Genomic DNA, 23,152 nt, shown 5'->3' on the forward strand with positions numbered 1-23,152 from the left:
GATAGTTGCTAGGCAACCAAAATTGCAACATCAACCGCAGGAAAGTTTAACTTGAATAGTGTGAAATTCCATGTGGTTAATATGACCGTGTATGGCCGAAAGGTAAAAATTATCATATCTTCTTTGCTTTTTGTGTGATTTATATATATAAAAAAAACATTTCAAATGAAAATACAGACACTTTTAGGAGAAGACAGGTACCAGCAGGATTGTATTTTTTTATTCAACAAAGTTATTGCACATATAAATTTCAAAATAGACCAAATGACCGTTGTGGCCGTTCTAGTGTTAAGGTCCCCCTCTCGATGAGCCTACTCTGTTCTGTTTGGCTGTTTATAGGCTGTTCATAGGCTAGCTTGGTTAGCGGCTGAGGAGGCTATGTAAACAAACAGTAGCAGTATGATTTCACTACTTTTGGAAACTTCTCAAATATATCCATATGTGTTCGAGCCTGAATCCGATCCTAAACATGAAAGTGGACAATGCAAACAACCCATTGAACAATCTTGGCAACAAAGGCTACAGAATGGACAGTCGTGGACATGCCATGATCATCACAAGGAGGAAGAGGTAACACACAAACAATGTGTTCTGGCTTTTGACTTGTAGGGAGCATTTTACGTACATACACCTCAAGGTTTGGACCTTTGACCATGTTGAGCATAGACATCTGACTTCATAACAGCATAAAAATAACAGAAAATCACAAAAAGCGTAATATGTTGCCTATGTTGTTAGTATTTTAACATTATTTCTTGGAGACAGGATTGCCATGTGGTCCTTAGGTGTAGATTTATCTTTCAGGAGTTGCATATCAGCCACCCTGTAGCCACATTTATTCCTATCAAATTATTTCAACTGCCCAGCCCTTCCAGTAACTGACCTTAACAAATGCCTCCAACCTAACAAATGCAAAGTAAAATTTCAAAGTCCATTAAATGCTCTTACTGTAATCACATTAACAGGCTGTTGTTCAAGCCAGCAGGTTAAGTAATTTCTGCCATCAATGTAGGCTTCAGATACTGTAGCTAGTAAAGACAGTTTCTTGTTTTTGTTTTTTTTCCAGCTGACCCATCTGATGATGGAATGGATTTATTCAAAAGCTATTCTTCAGCAGCGAGTGCCTCCTACGAAGATACAAATAAAACATATGTCTAGAGAAAGAGGAGGTGGAGGAATAAAGGGAGAAGGAAAAAAAGAAGAAATGAAAGGGGGCTGGAGAGTTAAAGGAAGAACTTAAAAGATTTTGGAGGAGTTTTCACCTCTCACTCTATGAAGTTCAGTGGTGCTCAGTGAATTTACCATTGGCCTCAGGAGGAAGATGAAAGTGACAGCAGCTGTAAACGAGGAGAGAGAGGTGAGAGAAACGGCATTGTAGATTAACAACGAGAGGAGAAACAACAAGGAGGGACAGAGGCAGAAAAAATCAGGATGAAGGGAGTTAGAAAAAGTCATGAAACAGTCTGTTGGTCTGGGCCTGTTTTCAAATGTTGTCCCTGCTGTCTGCTGTGCAGTCTCTCTGACCATTAGCCTGTCAAATAAAGGCAAAACTATCACAGATAAGATTGGCTCCCTGTTGAGTCTGATCTACACTAAACTTATTTCTCTGCCATCTGGAAGATAGTTAATTAGACTAACATTACTGGAATACACAGTGCCGGAGTGAAAACACAAAAAAAACCCTGGAAATGCCAAGGAAGGCATACTTGTATATTTATGTTAATACTTTTGGCAAACAAAAACCGCTCTTAGCAAGTTCATTCCTCGAGTTCAGCGAGCCCTGCCAGCAAGCCAAAAGTTAATTTTAGACATTATACACTTGCACACAGTGAATGATGCCAGCATGACGCACAAATGCAGTTACACAACACAAAACCATCAGATATATGATATAGTTCTGGTTTGAACAGAAAATCATTGCCATCTCAATCATTATTATTTGATTTGAAATAATTGATTGGACAATGCAAATATCACAAAATGCAATGTTCATGACATTTTGTCTGTTCTCTTTTTAAATTAAATAGTCTCTCCATATGATTCAAAAGAGAGCAGATAGAGGAGATTTTAATCAGTGTAGCTGATTATGCAGTTTCTGGTGATTTTTTGTGCAGTTAGTGTTATTTCAGATGTCTGACTGAGGACATAATGTTGCATTTATATATTTGCTGTAATGAGTGTTTCATAAGACACCATATAGAATCCAAATGTACATTATCTTTGAAATGCATGAATAAATCAAGGCCTCCTATCTTTGAAAGCATGCACCCAATATGTGCCTGAGTGTGCGTCTGTATGTGTGTGTGTGTGTGTGCTATGTGTGGAATATTTGAAACTGAGCAACCAGTAGAATATAAAGTGGTGTGCTGCTGTGAACGTGTATGTGCACATGTATTCGGGTAGGAGGGGTACGGTGCTATACATTCATTGCCCTCTGTGTTCAGTATGTGAGTGTGTGTGTGTGTGTTTGGAGAACTGTATGTGTGTGTATTTTTTGAGTATTCATTTCATCAATTTATATACTTGTTGGAATTTTCCCCTGTTGCAAGTTAAGTGTTTTTCTGAGTGTCCTTGTAATCATCTGATCTGCTTAAATGTCTAAATAAGATAACGATATGATAGCTGATAATATTACCCTTACAAATGCAAGAATGTGAAGTTGACAATAAATATATATCTTTAAAATTGTTAAAGTTTATTTTTCTAATACAATAATGTTTAGAGCTGTCACCATCCCTAAAATAAAGGATACATTTATTTATTGTAAACCTTTTTTGTAAAAACCTCAGTTTATCTTTATATATTTAATATGTCGACTAACTAACACCAGACATTTTCTCCTAATTGATCCTTATCCTCCTTAAAATACCTTTCCATACTGTTGAACTGATAAACGGAGTCTAAAATCCTTAGACTCCACTGTTCAGAATGGATGCCAGTCTTTCTTTTACAATAACCTGGTTAACAGCCGTGTGGCATCATTCATCCTCTCTCTGCTGCTGATGTGAAGAAATCAAGCGGCTCAACCATCACATACGATTAGCGTTCATTTTTAACTGTTTTATAAAAGTTTGCTAATGAGCATAATGAGTTCTGTATAGCTGTAAAACATACTGGAAGTGGATAAACACAGGACATTGAGTTGACTACAGGGAGAGCTGTCAAAGACATCACATTTCTGCAAATGTATGTTCCGCTTGTTCAACAGGTGTTTGATACATGGCTCCAACCATTTCCCTTACTGGTGGATTCTATTACACTTACACTTCTCTTACCTGTGGCCTCTCTGCTGTGCTGTGTGCTCTGTCTGTCTGTGGCGGAGTTCAGCCCCACTCTGACAAGCGCCATACAGACATGGGTTTCGGGTGGCATCTCTAGTCCACAGTCCAGGCAGTACTTTCAGTCTTTGAAAGTATCTACATCCAGTGCATCAAACACTAGATCTTTGAACCTACCCCGGCACAATAAAAACAGAAACAGAAAAACAACAAATTACATTGCAATCAAAGGAAGGGTTCACAATTTTTCATGTTTTAAAACAACAGTCAGGTGCCCAAATGAACATTGAAATAGTTTTTTTCTTGCCATAATCATTCCTCCTTTTCATACTGGCCATTAGAAGATCCCTTCATAATGCACTTACTGCTAATGCTAATTCTATGCACAGTTAGTGATGGTAACAAAACACCATCTTCAGTGCAAAATTTATCTGAAGCTAATATGAAGCTTCAGCCATCCAAATGACTCAAATCAAGTAGTAAATAAAAGAAAACCAATGACAATCTTAAAAAGATATGGACATATTTCATATTATACTTTATATCTATCAGAGATGAATAAAAGTTGAATTTTTCTGAGTAATGTACATAATCACATTTATTTGGATAAGTCAATCACTAGCATTTACTAAACATGAATGTATCCTTTCCTTATGAAAGCTCCATCACCATACACTTTAGGATATTTATTTACTCAACTTTTTGCTGCATACTTATTTAAGATGACCTCGAGGCTATGGAGCAAGCTGAGACAAAAGAACATTTTAGATACTAACTTCCTGGCAACTGGTGGTTGACTTTATATGATAACACAAAACATATGATCCATTGTTAAACCTGAAAATCAGGCTAGTATTTGGGCAAATTAAGAAGAGGGAATTAGGTAGAGCATATTTAAGTTCAAGTTCAGCAAAGCATGCAAACTCTTGTCCAATATACAAATCTCAAAACAGTACGCTTCTGACTACATCCCACCAAAGCCGTCAGGGTGGCAATGAACCCGGATATACAAAAAAGCCCAAAACAAAACAAAAAAAAGGGTAAGGCATTGGCCCCCTAAAGTAGAGACAGTGGCTTTGAGTGAGCCAAGTGGTGCAGTGGAAGCATGGTGGGGTTATGGGTTCTGACTGATCTTTCCTCAATGGGTTTAATCCATCCTCTTTTTTTCATTCTCTAATTTGCATAATTTGCAGGTTTTTTTCTCACAACTCCTTTGACACATAATGCTGAGATTATGATACATAGCTCTGCATTAGCAAGCCCATAACTCTGCAGGGATTTAACTGATGAGCCATTAGCCTCTAAAATCAGAGATTTGGTGCTCTAGTCCCACCGTGGATGGTTGGCAGCAGAGTGGCAGAAAGGTGCTAGGCACATAACCCAGAGGTCAATGGATGGAAACAATCCTCTGCTAATGCAGGTTTTTTTGTCATAACTTATGGTTCTTACGGTTTATTGCTCAATCAAAAATGCCTTGGATTAAAATACGTACCCTATAGGAGAAAGCAATCTGACTTCAGTGGCCTACTGGACAAGGCACTATCCACCAGGGATTATGGGTTTGAGTCCTCCCTAGAGGGAAAGAAAGCTGAATGGCAAAGCAGAAGTGCGCTTGACCCAGAACCCAGATTTAGCCAGCGTTCCTGAAGGACTAATTCAGGTGTAGTTAACGACATGTTAAATTTGAAAATACGGTGGGGTTTTTAGTATTGATTTGAGAATATGAATCTCAGCACTGCTGATGCATCTGGCTCTTTCGTTTCATCAGGAAAACATGACAACACGGGATACGGGGTGGACACAATCTTACGAACACCCTACAATCAAATGTAATATAAAACAACTCCACCCAATACTGTTCTCCACAATTGTCCACACCCTGCAAATACAATCTTTTAAATCGACTTTAAAGCAGTTTATGTGAATATGGACATTAACTGACTATTTCAAGAACTCATGGATAGATATATAAAAACAAATACAATTAAAGGCTGAATTATATACAACTAAATAGACTAAGAAAGTATAAGAAGTATACAGAATAAAGTAGAAGTATACAGAATAATAAAATAGAGACTAGAAATATAACCATAATTATAATATACTATTTGCTGAGTATGCAATGATGTTAATAATATAATAAAGTACACTGTCCATTAGTGCATGTCAGGTGGATATTGCCATAATTTACTCCTTTTACAGCTCCTCTGCAAAGACTAAAGCTGAAAGCTTTTTTTCCTTCAACTCTGAAACACCATTCATATGGCTTTTAAGGAGCAAGATGCAGAACATCTGGTAGACTTTGTCCTTGTACATAACTTTAAGGACACAATTTGCAAGAGCATATGGTTCCATGATTACAAAGTTTGCAAACTTTCTCTTTCCTCCTTGCTGTGACTAAAGTCATATTGAGGGTGTGTGAGGGTGTTAACCTGGAGAGAGAAATCTGTTGACTCTTCCTCTTGGTGCTTGTGTGTGTGCAAGTTCATGTGTCTGGGCGCAGCCTAACAGTGTGAGGGTCTTGGGGAGTGTTTCATTACCCGTAACAGTAGTACAGGAAATCCATACACACTTACACTGTTAAAGGTCACCTGCCAGAGGAAGTACAAAAAAACCTATTGGTTGGAAAAACAAAAGTAACTTTTTGAAATCCAACTCAAGGTCAGAATGTGATCCTGATTATCTTCCTTTAATGAATTATCATTAATTTTTAGCTACACTATATTGAAATACCAAGATTTTGACTAAAACGCCTGGGCACCAATGTCATGGGGTGGTGATGTGTTTAATGCTAATATTTGCAATCAATAATATGAGCCCCTTTTGGAATGCAAGAATTAAATCATTCCCCAATGCAATGGCGAGTCAAAAAATGCTTTCTTTTGCATTTCATTCAGTTGCAGCATTTCATTCGTCATCAATACCTGCAATTGATTTTCAAGTTACCTAGATGGACAGATTAGGACTAATCAATTCCAGGTGACTAGGAAAGAAATCAAACCTTTGAGTCAGCCTCCTGAATGTTCACATATTTGAGAGAGGTAGACCATGTCAGTTTTCCATGTTGTACAGCCTCATTTTCATAGAGAGCCAAAGTCATGACATCACATCCGGGCTAGCCTTTGTTCCACTAGCCTCTGTAACTCGGCACAATCTCTCATTCAACATTTCTTTTGGTCTTTCTGACAAAAATAGTGTGTTCCTGGAGTTTGCTTACCATATTCTAGGACAAATTGGCTTTACTACAGCACTTGCTAAATTGAAACATACACGATTTTTACAAAGTTAAACAACAATAACAATTTTAGCATATGTGAGAACCCTCTAGCCTCTTTGGTTGTGCTTTGTTGGAGCACTGTGGCCAGTCAATACAAAAACTGCTACCATAGTCCTCTCAGGAATACTCTCTTGATTTGTTGTGTTTGGTTGCATTATCATTTTACCAAAAATTCACACTCCACATTTCCCACAAATCTGCTCACGTATACCACTGATTTCAACATTCCATCTCTTTTGCAATTGCAATTGAATGCATGTTTTTTGCAAATAAATCAGATATTTTCACTGCATTTTGGTGTCTCTCCCTTCATTTGACATGACCCTATGAGCCGGTCATACAAAAAACTATTTGAAAGACAACATTGTGCTTAACTGAAAGACATAGGATACATCTCAATCATCATATTTAATCGTTCATTGCTACTCGATCCTTGCTCCTGTCCGTCATCATGCTGGAAACGAAAGGGAAAAAAACACTCACCTAGTAAGATAGAGTCACACTCAATGAAGTGCAGAGAGATAACAGAGAAATGTTAACAGGATATAGAAATCTCATATATAGACATGAACTTTCTGGAAAGTCCCAGAAAGTGCTGTAAGTTAAATCATATACACACACAAGTAAGGCTATAATGCAACACACACAAACACAAAGCAATACTGTGACCTTGACTCAAAACAGGCTGTAGCTGGTTTAACTGCTCTTTTCTCGTGAGACATAAAACAGGGTTAATAAAGTTCAACAAAATCAATATAACAGGTCTTATAGTTTACTAAAACTACACTAAAATCTAAAACTAGGTGTGAAAAAAACATTTTATTTAGGTAAAATAAGAATAATACTACTGAATAAATGTAAAACCAATAACTCAGGCATAACATACAGTTAGTCATGATATTAATAAGGCCCTGGCCTAGACTTCATTCTTCTTGGGGGTCCCAGTGAGCTTCCACTGCGTCACTTTGCTCTCCATTAATGTCACTGGGCTTACACCCACACCCCATGATTTAAAACTGACTGCATGACTGCATGTTGTGTGTGGCAACAACGTCTGTGCTGCAGCTGCTGCTGTGTACGTGATGTGAACCATAGTGTGGCTATGTGAAAATTTGACCGGAAAAAAAAACGTATATATATTATTTCTTCATCAGTTAACAAGTTCAAGTCCGAATGCAGTCAATGCTCCAGTACAAGTTCGAGTCATCAGTACGCAAGTCCGAGTCGAGTCACGAGTCCTGAAAATCAGGACTCCAGTCGGACTCGAGTCCGAGTCCTGGACTTGAGTACTACGACACTGGCACTGGCTTCATCTCTCAGTTTTCTCTTCTTCCATTTTTCAGCACCAGATTCATGTTGTCTCTTACTTGCCATTATGCCTCATTCAACAACAGCTTGATAAAGCAGGTGAATGAGGCAAACTTCAGGTGAGAGGCAGGTAGTAGGCTACAAGCGAACCGAAGCAAACTCTGAAGCGAACAGACGAGGGCATTGAAGGTTGTACCATTTCGAGGAAGGGGCGGGGGGGGTTCTCTATGTATATATTAGGTGAAAACATCTAATTTGCCTGAATTGAGTGATGGGGTACATACAATGAAAAAACCAACAGTGGGCCTGTCCATAACTAATTTATATATTTTTAATTTGTGTTAAAATGTGATAATGTGATAATTATCATGACATTTTTATCAACCTTAATATTTGGGGCCCACACCTGGTACTTGAGGCCCCAAGTGCTCTGCATACTCTGCATATGCAGAGCGGCGGCACTGCTTGCAAAAAGGAGGACCAGACTGGCAACTGCTCTTCCTAGGTAAATCTACTGAGAAGCAACGCACCAAAGTGAACATCTTTGAATCAGAAAAATAAATGTGTCATAATAACTTGCATTCTTTCATTCTGAAAATACGGATGGAGAAGCACTGAGTAGGAGCACAATTAAGTTCAGGAATTCATCGCCTTCCCTTTAACGGTATGCACAGTCAAATCATTCTGTGAGACCTTTCTCAAAATTTTCAGTGACATTCATTTAGTTTAGTTTTCCCAACTTCCTCCTACAATGTTAATGGCTAGAAATGCCAAGTACCAGGAGCTGAAGGCCACCAGAAACTGAAGTGGTGGAATTAAAACCCACACGTCCATGTAAAAAACAACTGCATGGAGTCCTACTGGCTGACAACATTTTCAGTTAGCAGAGGATGTTGTAGATGAATGAAGAGCAGGAAATTCCCAGGTGTCTCTGCTTTGACCAGCACTATTTTAAAATCATGAAAACTCAAATATTCACCTTTGGACATCACTGATATCGGGTTCATGATCACCAGAGGATGTTGCCGGGCAATATTTGATACAAGTCTAATACGCACGGGATAGTTTAATCATGTTCACCTGGCCATGTACTGACAGTTTTTCTTGAACAATGAAGGACAAAATGTCTGACTGGCAGCGGTGGGACTGGTTGTTGTAAAAATGTACCATTAGCAGAGGATGGTTTCGATCCATCGACCTCTGGGTTATGGGCCCAGCACGCTTCCGCTGCGCCACTCTGCTCTTCGTTAAGGAAACTAGGGCTTTCATCCACATTTCCCTGATTTAAAACCCAATGTCAGAGCACCTGGAGACTTTTGTTAAATCAAGTGGACCTCCAAAAAGGAGGACCAGATTGGCAACTGCTCTTCCTATGCAAATCTACTTGGAAGCAATACACCAAAGTGGAAATGTTTCAATCTGAAATATAACCTTGTCATAAGAACGTGAATTCTTTCATTCTGAAAACACTGATGGAAAAGCACTGAGTAGGTGCACATTCTGGTTTAAGACTTGATCGGCTTCCCTTTAACGGTATGCGCAGTCAAGCAATTACAAGAGACCTTGCTGGGAATTTTAAGTGACTTTTCACATGTTACCCTGTGTTTATGGCTAGAAATTCCAACTTCTGAAGGCCACAGTGGTGGATTTTGAACCCATGCTGATAGAGACTGCAAGTAGCCTGAGACAACACTTTCAGTTGGCAAAGACTGTTTTCAAAGGTTAGCTGACAGATGAGGCTAACTGGCAGTGGTGGGATTCGAACCCACGCCCCCTGAGGGACTGGAGCCTTAATCCAGCGCCTTAGACCACTCGGCCACACTACCTGACAGGAAGGTTTCTTTAACAGCTAAGATCTTTCGCACCTTCCTGCCACGATGGCCAGTTTATGAAAAGAAACTCCAAATACCAGGAGCTAAATATGGCAGCGGTGGGATTTGAACCCACGCCTCCATAGAGACTGGAGGGTAAATTGAGCACCTTAGGCCACTCGGCCACACTACCTCTACTTTAAAAGGGGTCATGTCCAAGTGGTATGTCCAAGAGAGGAAACAGAAACTCAATCAAGTTCTTAACTGTCAATGTCCATAGCGACATCAGAAATGTACAGTGCTGCTATCCAACATTACTGAGCGCCAAGTGTGAAGAGCAGGAATTTCCCAGATGTCTCTGCTTTGACCAGCACTATTTCTAAGTCATGAAAACTCTAATATTCAACTTTGGACACCACTGACATCGGGTTCATGATCACCAGAGGATGTTGCCGGGCTTTTGTGGTACAAGTCTAATACATACAGTGGCCCGAAAGGGACAGTTTAATCATCTTTGCCTGGCCATGTACTTGACAGGTTTACTTGAACAATGAAGGACAAAATGTCTGACTGGCAGCGGTGGGACTGCATGACATGAAGACTGCATGGAGCCTTGCTGGATGTCAAAAGGTATGATTAGCAGAGGATGGTTTCGATCCATCGACCTCTGGGTTATGGGCCCAGCACCCTTCCGCTGCGCCACTCTGCTCTCTGTTGGCAATGCTGTCCTTTCACCCATATTTCCCTGATTTCAAACCAGTCTCAGAGCACCTGGAGACTTTTGTTAAATCAAGTGGACTTCCAGAAAGGACGATCAGATTGGCTCTTCCTATGCAAATCTACTTGAAGCAATGGGCCAAAGTGGAAATGTTTCAATCTGAAATATAACCTTGTTATAAGAATGTGAATTCTTTCATTCTGAAAATAGTGATGGAAAAGCACTGAGTAGATGCACATTTAGGTTTAAGAATTCATCGGTTTCCCTTTAACAGTATGCACAGTCAAGCAATTGCATGAGACCTTTCTTGGAATTTTAAATGACTTTTCCCATCTTACCACTGTTATCCTGTGTTTATGGCTAAAAATTCCAACTTCCAAGAGCTGAAGGCCACAGTGGCGGATTTAGAACCCATGCTGATAGAGACTGCAGGTAGCCTGAGAGAACACTTCCAGTTAGCAAAGAATATTTTCCATGGTTACCTGGGACAATGAATGATGAATGTCTGACTGGCAGTGGTGGGATTCAAAACCATGACCCTGAGAGACTGGAGCCTTAGACCACCCTGCCACACTTTCAGTTAGTAAAGACTGCTTTTGATGGTTACCTGAACAACAAAGTACAAACATTTGACTGACAGGGGTGGGATTCAGTCCCACGCCCACTGAGAGAATTGAGACTTAATCCAGCGCCTTAGACCACTCGGCCACACTACCTGCCGTTGAGGCTTTTTCACAGCTACAATCACAGATCTGTCAAGTATTTACCAATGAAAATTGTCTAGTCAAAGCCTGCAACAGCTTATATTGCATCAGTTGCTTGCAACATAATTATGGTGTCCACTACAGCAGCAAAAGGGCAGGACATCTCTGAAAATTTGTCAATTTGCGCATGGATGGATAAGATGGAGACTGCATGGAGCCTTCCTGAATGAAAACAATTGACAATTAGCAGAGGATGGTTTCGATCCATCGACCTCTGGGTTATGGGCCCAGCACGCTTCCGCTGCGCCACTCTGCTCTCTGTTGTTAGTGTGAGAGCTTGCACCTGCATTTCATGATTTCAAACTGATTTCTTATCCTTATGTGGCTTGGGAATTTATGCAAAATCAAGCAGACTTGCAGAGAGGAGGAGCTTGTCACAACTTGACTGCTTTCAATGTGAAATCGACAGAAAACATAGAGTAGGGGCACAGAGAATTTCTGGAACTCATCATTCATCTTCCCGTTCACAGAATGGTGAATTAAGTCATAACATGAGATATTTTTTTGTATTTTCACTGACAGTCTCTCAGAAGATTCCTCCATAGAGACTAGAGCATAAATCCAGTTCCTTAGTGCCACACTACCCCCACTTCTGAGAGGTAATGTTTGACCTTTGGTATTTCCAAAAGAGAAAACTGAAAATCAATCAATTTTTTAACATTCAGTGTTCATAGCGATGGCAAAAAAGGTACAATGCTACTATCCAACATTATTGAGGGAAATTACCCAGGTGTATATATATTAACCTTTGGCCACTATTGATATCAGCTCCATTGAGGTCAATATACAATACAATTTTATTTTCATTTAACTTGTCCAATACAAAAAACTGCACCTCATTACTTCACCAAATTAACTTACTTCATAGCTTGGTTTTGTCCATTTCGATAGTATTCACAAACACTCATCTAAAGTGAATTTTTCTACCTCTGTAGTGGTAATCTCTGCTGTCTAAAATTCTCTACACTGTTCAGTCTTCACTATACTCCTGTTATTACAGACATGTCTGAGCTAACCACAACCTCTTGTTTTGCCAATGGCCTCACCTCTTTTGTCAAGCTGTGACTTTTAACCTGTAATGGTCTAGGGCTTATAGGAAATGAGGTTTGTTAAGGCCCCTGAAAAAAGGCATATTGAAGATCTTTTTTTTTTTTTTTTTAATTACCGTCCTGCCGAGTAAAAAACATAACATACTGTTGAGCAAGGTTGTGTTCCAAGGCTGAATGTTTAATTATTATCATTACTTTTCAATGGCATTTGAAATGAGGATTTCCTACTTCTGCAACAGAACCCGGAAATGCTATTGACATAGCTCAAAGAATGCCATAGCTATGCATTCATGTAAGGAAATTTTGCTTTCTGTACCTGCACTTAAGATAGATGGGGAAAGGCCAATTTAACTTTTACCTACACATATAACTGAATCAGTGGACACTTTGGTTTTTAGATTAGAAAAGAATTACCAGTAATAATGACTAGCGTGTACAGAATTAGCTATTAATGATAAATAATGTTGTTTTTTATTATTTTATTATTTTTAGAATTAGAATTAAGTGAACAGATTGAGCTATTAACGAGTAGCTGTATTTAGATACTTTAGATGTCTGGATTAGAGATCCAAAATAAGTAATATGTAGGTATTTAAGGTTTTTAATGAAAATGGTCATTTTAGAATAGTTTGGATTAACATCCCATTCTTTTATTTCTGTAAAAATCTGAGCTTTTTTTTTTTTGCTTAAAATAGCTACCTCCTTCTGTTGGAAACAGAGCTCTTGAGAAAGGTGAACTAAACCATACAGTTCTATAAAAACAATGAGTTAAAATAGACTAAAGAGCTCTGTAGGGCTACAGAGTTGGGTATTAATTCTCTTATCATCATGGTGACCCCTTTCACATTAAATATATAATTCCATTTAAATCAGAAACTATTCATAATAATAGTGTGTGTGTGTGTGTGTGTGTGTGTGTGTGTGTGTGTGTGTGTGTGTGTGTGTGTGTCATGAAGAAGACTAATGAGAGAGCATGGGGCAGGGGAGGACAATGAAGAAGGTGAGAAGAGAGTGCTGGGGAGAGGCGGACAGGGAATGAAGAGTTGAGGCAAGGTCAGGAGAGTTTGTCGGAAAGGGGCAAAGTGTCAACAGGTTGTTCTCATAGTCCTATCAGGTGAGAGAGGATGTGTGGGCAGAGGAGGGAAGGGCTTGAATGAAGAGCAGAGGAGGCGAGAACAGGTTGCTGTGTTTCACATTTGCAGCGGATGACAGAGGGCTGAAGAGGAGCAACAACCTGCTCTCATATTTTGACTGAAGATGGTTTTCAATCTCTCCAACACAAACATGAAATACAAAAAAGAAGACTTTGATTGAATACAGATTGGTCTTCTTCATCTTGTTTGCAAAATATTCTGTCCACCATATCCCTAACTGAAATGTCAAACAGTTTTTCCAACCTGTATGCTTCGGTTCTATGATTGTTGTGTGCACATATTGCAGCCACCATTAGCCAACACCGACGTAAATAACAACTTAAACATTTTCTAGCACTTTTGAAATACTTTTTTATAGTTGCAATGTATTTTTGTAGTGCTTCCAACGTTTGATAAAAAATAAAAATAAAAAAAAAATGTTTGATGGCAGGATCAAAACACAGAGGATCCACCCCCCCACCCCTAAAAAACCCTACTAAAAGCAAGGAAGAACAGAATGAAAGAGATGACGACAAGAGTGGTACAGAAAAAGAAAGCAGAAAGGATGTCAGAGAGAAGAAAGTCAAGGAAATAACAGGACAACAAAAGCAGAAGCTGAAGACAGATTTCTGTTTTCCTGCTGTAATCAGAACACAGAAGATAGTAGAGACAAGTGAGGCAGAGTAAAATATAGGATCAGAGACAGAAGAGGGGAGAGGAAAGCTCAAGGCATGTTACTCTATTCAGTACTAAAAGAAGAGTGGAAGGAGAGAACAGGAGTTGAGAACAAACCAGAAAAGGTGAGACTGACTAATCTGGAAGAGAGGCTGCCATTACAGTACAGTCAAAAACAGACTGATCCTGAGGGGCATATGGTTGGTTTGGTACCCCCGAAATCACTGCATAGAACAGTCTTAACAGACTAAACTTACAGAATACAATGTCTCAGTATGCTTTAAATGAACTTGGTTGTATGAAGTGTCAGCTAGTGCTGTTCCAAATGGAACCACTTATAAGCGGGTGAAGACTCTGTCCTCATAGAGTCACAGCCATTGATAACTAGGTGCTAACCACAGAAAGAGCTGGAAGGTGTGTGAAGAATGACAAAAGAAAGCTTTTGAATTCAAACTTGGCCTGCTTTGACACCTCCTCACACCTGGCCAGTCACTACATGAGGTGGGCATGATTGTCAGATTGCAACTTTGGAAAGGTGAAGGAGGAGGGGTTTTAAGACACATGATTTAATAAGCACCTCTTTTACAGCATACTGAAGCCTTAAGAATGCATGACTGAACTGACATGGAGTTAAGGCCAGTGATGTAATAATTTACTGATGTGGGTTTGGACTGAGCTCCAAGGAACAGTGCTGTTCTATCAGACAATTTTAGCGTAGTGGCCACAGTTGGAATTGCAGGTCACATGACACCCTGACAGGCTCTTTTTTTCACACTAAACATTACAAATACTCAGAAATGACTCTTTGTACTATCACAATTTGGGCCTCTTCCATTTATGTGTGCCAGATGTTAGCCAGAAGTCATCCAGCTGAGCAAGAGATGGATGTTCAATGAGCCCAAAAACATGGAAGTCCAAGGGTGCCTGAAAACCTTTTGCAAACAACTTTTAGTGGCAAGAATAGGGTCCCTTCTTGAGACATATCACAATTATCTTAATCCTAAAATTAGATAAACAGCAATGGATCACTTTGATTTATAGAATTGTTTGTGCTTTCCAAACCGTTACAAATCACTTTTAAAAAATAATGATGTTTTATGATGTGACAATGCTGTTGTTAAGGTCTGGTTTGGTTTAGGCAAAACACTTGGTTAGGTTTAGGGAAAGATCATGGTTTGTGTTAAAATGAACACTTAATTAAGGTTAGAGAAACATGTGACGTGGTTTAAAGTTACTACTTCCTTAAAGTTAGGCCACCTTCCTCATCATGGCAACAATAACAACCACAGTGTTAAGGTTAGGGGACGATAATAGTTACATTTTTTTAAGAACTGTCCTTGCAAAATTCAGGGAATCACCAAAGTCAATAGGATTCATCTCCCGGCTACCTTGGCCATCATGAACAAATTTCATTACAATTCATCATATACTTTTTCAGATATTTCCCTTAAAATGAAAACTAACCTTATGGTGGTGCTATAGTAAAAGTCAGGGAATCACTATGCATTACTGAAATGTTCACATCAACCGTCATTGCCCTCTTCCCGGCACTGACATGGCTAAAAACACAGAGCCCTTTCCCTTTGTTTGACACGAAGAGAAGAAAAGGTGAAACTCAAAACTTCAGAGGGCAGCAGGGCAGAAAAGAGGAGATAAGAAAAGATGTTATGATGATGAAAACATAAAAGGTAAAGAAGAAAAGAAACGATCAAACTTGAGAGCCAGCTGCTGTCTTTCTCGCTGGCGGCAGATGACAGAGGACACAGTAGGAGCAGACAGGTTCATAACACCTGACAGCTTAACATCTGGTACATTTCATTTGGAAAGAGGTGAATCATACGGCTGTCTCTTTCCCCATTCTGCTTCCACTTGTCTTCTCTTGTCTTGCCCTGCCTTCTCCAGCGGGAAATTCCCTTGTCTTCTTTTGTTTGGTCCCTCGTCTTCTCATTTGTTGCCTCTCATCTCTGCTGAGCTGTTTCTATCTCCTCATCCCTCCTCTAAGTCACTGTAATGTGCCATCTTTTCTCTCCATCTACCTCTCTCCTCTGCCCTCCCCCCTTTCCTCCACCACCTCTTGCTATACTGTTCATCCTGTTCCGTCCTTTTTATCAGAGTATAGCTGTGTGTGTGAGCGTGTGTGTGTGTGTCCTCTGTGATTAAGGTAGGTGTCATTCTTGTCATAATATGCCACCACTGCCTGCTGTCACCTGTCTGCCTCTAATGGATGGTGTTGTATGTAAGTGTGCATGTGTGTTTTAGGCAAAGAAGAGAGTCACTTATTTGCACCTTGGCATTGGCATGTGTGAATGTATATTTGTGTGTGAGTGTGTGTGTGTGTGTGTGTGTGTGTGTGTGTGTGTGTGTGTGTGTGTGTGTGTGCTAATATTTGTGTGCAAATGTCTGCATGTCATAATGACAGTAGCCAAGAGGATATGAGGATATGACAGACTCAGTGACCTGTACTGTGTACAAAACACTAATGCCATTTGCTGGCACATAAAGTAATAAATGACACTTGAAAAGCTGTTAACTCCACTAATAAAAAAAGGTACCTGAACGCTTGAAAGCTTGACAGAAAAAAAGGAGCTCAAAACAAGAAATATGCTCAACTAGAAAAGCTGTTAAAATTGTTAATCTAAAAAATACATGGTAGAAAAACACTGAAAAAAGCCATATGCATCTAAAATGTTACCAGAACAGACAAAGAACTAAAAAGCTTTAAAAGAGGCAAATGATAGGACATAATCAAAGACATGCATTCCAGTCCTCAAACATATTTCTCATACTGCCACCTGATCCTTTTTCCTCTGTATTAGTATTGTAACGTCCCTGAGCCTGCATGTTTTATCAAAAGCCAAACCTATTCATCATATTCCGATTATGCATTGGCTGTGTCCTTTATGACTGTGACTCTTTTCATCTAGTGACATCTGTCACTAAAAACCTGTTATCTAGAATTCACACAGACATAAGGTTCATGACAAAAAATATGACACCTTTGATTTTTAATTTATTTTATTGAATCGAAGTCTGTTTGAAGTTTTCATCACATTATTTTATAGCAATCAGATATATGGTTTTCTTTTCTCCTTTCTTTTCTCACCTCATCTCAGTTCTGTAAGCTGCAGTGAAAACTTATGATTCATCGTACGTCTCTTACAGTTCCACTCAAGAGAGCCACTTTGTTAAATCCATATAATTCTCTATGGGTCACAGGGTTGTTAGTACTTTCAGAGGTTGTTATGGAACGCCATAAATTCAATCAAATGAGTACCTATTAATAACTCAGTAATATGACCTTCTACCGACAACCAATGCATCTGCCAACTGTGAATAATGTAACAACTCTGCAAAACAGGTGTACTGGTTCTCAAGAACCACACACATATATATATATATATATATATATATATATATATATATATATATATATATGTGGTCATATCAATTGACAAATGCATCAATTAAAATTATAAGGAATTAATAATTTAAATGGTTTTAATCCAGACAGAAACTTCACCAGTGAGACTAAACTAAGGTTGAACCGTAGAAGAAGTTTACGGCCTTCCATTGGTTGATTCTGCTGCCAATCAAACCTGTCTGTGCTCCTATTGTCTAGGTTTTACTGCCTCCTCCTTTGTTTTTTTCCTCCAGTGTGTTCTTCTCTCTCAGGCAGTTTAACTGAGCAGGGCTCATGCCTTTGTCCCGCTCAGCAAGTCAGAGCCCAGAAGTCCCACCCCGCTGTGATGTGACAGAGTTTATATCAAACAGCCCCCGCTGCACTCAGGCAAGGAGCTGAGCGGCTCACTGTTTGCTTGTTTATTCAAAGTTCATTAAACATGTCATGTGCCCAAATAACTTCACACTTGACATTGCACTTTCTTTGGCCCTCAGCAGTACACCCACCAAGTGGCCAAGTACATGACAAATAGTTGTCACTGGAGAGCTGCTCTTAAAAGTTACTTTTATACTTTGCTATATGGGGGAGTAAGTGATTTGAGAAACGTCTTACTTTTCACACTCATTGAGGTACTATTTTACTCTTAAAGGACCAGTGTTTAGGATTTAGTGGCATCTAGTGGTGAGGTTGCAGATTGCAACCAAACGAATACCTCTCCCCTCACCCCCCCCTTCCAAGCATGTAGGAGAACCTACGATGACCATGAAACCCGCAAAAAACGCAAATGGCCCTCTCTAGAACCAGTGTTTGGTTTGTCCATTCTGGGCTACTGTAGAAACATGGCAGTGCAACATGGTGGGCTCTGTAGGAGAGGACCTGCTCCCTATGTACATATCATGGATGTATAACAAGAGCTGGAGAGGGCGCCACTGCTCAGCTTTGCAGCCAATTTTTCCCAGTGGCCACTTGCGATATTGCAGCAAAAAATCCCCCTGAGGCCCAAAAAGCATTTTCCCCATAGACCACCATTGCAAAAGAGACGTCTGTAAAACTGTTGACAGGAAACCTCAAACTGCAAACAACGTCAATTATGATTCTTTTTATTATGAACTTTTGATCCAGGAGGGAGGTTTTATATTTGTAAATCTTTCCTAGAGCCATGTCATCACAATGTAAAGTTTTTGGGCCGAGCAGGAACTTGCGGGCAGGGCCAGCAGGGGAAACACCACTGCACATATTCAGTGTGCCGCACAACCTGGAAGCAAACCCGGAATCTAGAAACTTTTTTTGGCGTATGTGCCAGCCGAGCAATTCCTATAGGACTGAATTGGCGCCATTTTTAGTTCGGTATCCAGCTCTTATAATACATCCATGGTACATATAAAGGACTCCTTCTAAAGTAACAAAAACACAACGACTCTTATTTTCACGGGATTATACACTAATTAAAACATACTGACGAATATTATATTCCATTTCTGCCAAGTCCATTCTGCTAGATACCACTAAATTCTACACACTGGACCTTTAAGTTGCTACTTTAGAGCATTCTTAAGTGTAATTCTTAAAAGTTTGAAAAATATGGACCCAGGTTCGTAAAGAAATGGTTTTCCCAGTTTGGTATGTAAGAACTTGACTGGCCCGCACAGAGCCCTGACCTCAACACCTTTGGGATGATCTGGAACTGGTGGAACTAGATCAACTTTATCACCCAACATCAGAAGGTGACCTCAGCAGTGGTCATTTGATTAAGTGGAAGTAAATCCCTGCAGCCAGGTTGCAAAATCATGTGGAAATCCTTCCCAGAAGAGTGAAGAATGCTGATTTTGGAATGGAACAATGGAACAATAACATGTTTGGCTGTCAATGTTTGGAGAACATTTCTCATTTGCTTTTCTAACCAGAATTTTCTGGCTGTATTTAGACTTTTAACCCAACTGCTCTAACCTCCACTGTCACCGATTACAATCATAACACCTGTCTGCAGCAGTGATTATTTTTGACAAACCACATTTTAGTATTTCCAAACATTTCTAATTCTTTTCATCATATTCACATTTCCCACTAATCACAAATCTTCTGTTTTAAAAATCTTTTCATCATAAAGCATCTGTCACTGAGGCACTTAATCCCCAGTAGACTTTACACCACTCTGAAAGGCCAACATAAATCCAGTTGGAGAAAAACCTTTTCATCACTTCGAGTCACATTGCAGACATGAGCATTAAGCTTTATTTTTGTCTATTTCATCATTTGATGCCTGTCATTAAAGCGCTTAACAGCCGTGTTTTAATGTATTCCCATTGCCTCTTGACAGTGGAGCAGCTCTGACAATCCACTGTCTGTAGTTCTGTGGAGCGCTTTCTCCCTCTCTCTCTGTTTTCTGATGGTTGAGTTACTGTGTCGACCTTCATTAACTCCACTTTTTGATCAAAGCCTCTTTACTTTTTACATGAGCACTTACGTAACCATCCCAATTTGTGTGTGAATGTTTACACACGCATATAATTGACTTATTTAACTTGTAAGGCCTGTGCATGAATACATTCCTTATCAACACTTTCTCTGTCCTAAAACCCATCCTTTTTTAACCCTGTCCTATAATTAGGGATGGGTAGGATTTTATTGATACCAATATTGATATAGATACTGCTTATCAAAAATGAAAAGATTAAACAGTTATTTATTTACGAACATAACAGTTAAATTAGAAGTGCTTAAAGCCAATGCTTTGTCCTGAATTAATAACTATAGACTTATTTTTATAATGATTAGAGCTGTAGTCATCCAAAGAAAATCTTGGTTGACTGAAATTCTACCTACTCTTCAACCAATGGATTGGGCGATGTGGAAAAAAAGCAGCCTAATACAAACAAGCCAAGGTAGCCCTATGAGCTAATGTGTGGTAACTACTTAGCTGGTGATATGGTGATATCATGATGATATCTAGTGTCAGCAACATTTTTTGCCAACACAGATGCCAAAACATTATCTTGGAAGCCTGACAAGCCAGACAGCTCTCCTGCTCCTGCCTCCATCTCAGACTCGCCCTCGTTGGCAGCAATCTCCTCAACCTGCCACTGGCTGTGCAGCACTTTCTTCTTCTTTTTTCCCATCATTAAGGCGCTTTACCGCCACCTATGCCAGCTATGTTAGAAAGAAGTAATGTTACATAAACAATAGCAGCACCATTTGTCCAGGAGCTTATCAACATTTTGGTACTGACCACTCAGGAACCAGTACTAATTTAGTACCAGTTCTTGATATCCATCCCTACCTATAATGAGGACTGGCAAAATGTTTCAAATTAAAAGCCTACCAGGAAAGATAGGGTTTATGCCATTTGAACCACTGGAAGGCTTTCAATGTGAAATATTAATTGACACTAGCTTAACACTGCTCAAGGAAAAGGGGCAAAATACTAGAAATAGATAGTTCAGATCTCAACCTTTGAGTTGTAGCTGGTTATGTTTTACATTTATTAGAAATGTTAAAATCTGGTTGGATAAGTGATTCAGATTTAATAAAATGCTATAGAACCCTAATGACAATGACTTTGTCTCACTTCTGGCAGACGACTGGAGCTTCATGCAGTGAGCTCGATCCACCAACCCTCCACTACATCAAGGTAAAGAACTACTTTTACACTGCCATCCTGTCATACTGAAAAGTGATTTTCACATATGAGAAAGCTCACAACTGTATCAAAAAGAGCTGTACAGTGTGCAGTGACAGATAACAATACCTTGGCAGTTGCTCTACTCTGCCATACACACACAGGTATACACAGAGAACACCGACAAGCAGTCACAGAATTCACTTTGATTAAATATATATGTGGTCTCTTACTTCATCACACACACACACACACACACACATGCACGCCAAAGCCTTCGTTCAAGTCTCCAGGGTGGAGGCACTCAAAGGCTAGTAGACAAGGGACACTGAGGGGCAGTGCAACTCCAAATGAACAGATATTCTCCCGCTCACCTGGGACTACTCCTTCCTTCCTCTCTTTTTTTCCCTTCTTCATGTTAACACACTGTCGCTCTCAGCTATTTTCTCACCCTGAAATGAAAAATGAGCTGAAAATGATCAAATCCAACATCCTCATCCCACTTCAGCGGTTTAAGCCAACCATTTATACAAAACTGAAAATACGTTGAATGGCTATTAATATATTTTTGTTGTTATCCGCTACCGTTACTGTTTGTTGGTACCACTGACTGTATATACGGATACACCACGAGCCACTTCCTCCAGCTATGTAAAACTGAAGCCAAAATATTGCGAAAGTGGGAGCTGACATCTTTTTATGGTGACACACCCCTTCAACCTGCTGCCATGAGCTGAGAAGCCGCAATGGAAAGGGAAATCAGCTGGTAACTAGCTACCTACAGCCTTAGCCATTTTCATCATTTAACATCAAAGTAGTGTTAACTAGCTGTCACACTGCCTCAAAATTTCAAATTGAAATCATAATCAATTACCAGGCTATGTGTTTCACTATATGCTAACTTTAGTTAGTTGTCAATTACTTAGCTAACTAAAGTTAGCATATTGTAAGTTGTCTCTCTAATTTAGCCAATGTTTCATTCAGGTACATGGAGTGGACGGGGTCAATGACCTATATTGCAACATTTTGCCTTCACTTCTGGGGAGCTTTTCTGTTGTTCATCTATGGTTGATATTTGCATAGCAGAGTAATGCATGTTTGCATTTGAACCAGTTTTTCTTGTCTCTAGAGTTGGTAATGTCTGTCTTTCTGTCCACCACTTTGGTCCAGACTGAAGTGTCTCAGCAACAACTATTGAATGAATTGCCATGAAACTTTGGAGCAATATTCGTGGTCCCCAGAGGATGAAGCCAAATTACTTTAGTGATTTAGTTTTCCTCTAATGCCACCATGAGGTTGATGAAAAGTCTTGATAACTATTGGATGGTTACCATGAAATTTGCAGAAGACATGCGTAGACATGTATCCCACTGAGGATGAATTGTAGTTACTTTGGTGATCCTTTTACTTTTTATCCAGCACCATCATCAGGTCAAAATTTTAATTTGTCCAATACTTTGATCGATGACCAAATACTTGCAAACCTACTGAGCTCAGCTGCAAACCCACTGGTTCAACTGCAGCTGAACTTTAGTGCTAATTAGCAATGTTAGCATGCTAAACTAAGATGGTAAACTTTCCTAAATATCAACATGCTAGCATTGTCATTGTGAGCATGGTAGCATTTAGCACACAGTACTGCTGTACAGCCTAGGTAGCCTATGGCCTTACAGAGCTGCTAGAATGCCTGTAGAGTCTTAGTCTTGTTTAAATAAAGACTGGATCAATTAATACATAATTACTCTGGAGTGAAATAAACTCAATTTATTCTATAAGCTGTTTTGTTGAAATTGCTGCTCACAATAATATCATCTGTATGTTTACTATGGCTGATATAGGGGGATGAGAACATTAATTACAGTGAGCTAAACAATCTGATATATTACGCTGAACTGGAAATGACGTTCACTTACTTTATAAACCCAATTATCCATGCAGCCATCTCTCCTTTCCTGCTGTGGTCTGTCTCTCTCTACTGACTTTTATTTCTTTCCTGTGATGCATAAACAACGAGTCTTAGAGCCTGTTATATAGTTGCCTTTGGTGGGGAAATCATCTGATTGCATACATTTCCTTCTTCTTCTGTCCTTAATTGGATTTCTTCCTCTCTTTTTAGATTGCTA

General features: G+C 39.4%; 1 non-coding gene across 1 annotated transcript; it reads right to left on the bottom strand.

Moving 5' to 3' along the window:
• Window positions 1–9,607: 9,607 nt before the first annotated feature.
• Window positions 9,608–9,689, bottom strand: trnal-aag (transfer RNA leucine (anticodon AAG)). Its single transcript has one exon. It is a non-coding gene; the product is annotated as a tRNA-Leu (tRNA).
• Window positions 9,690–23,152: the final 13,463 nt, after the last annotated feature.

The sequence above is a fragment of the Thunnus thynnus genome, chromosome 9, assembly GCF_963924715.1.
Source record: "Thunnus thynnus chromosome 9, fThuThy2.1, whole genome shotgun sequence".
Classification (NCBI taxonomy): Eukaryota; Metazoa; Chordata; class Actinopteri; order Scombriformes; family Scombridae; genus Thunnus; species Thunnus thynnus.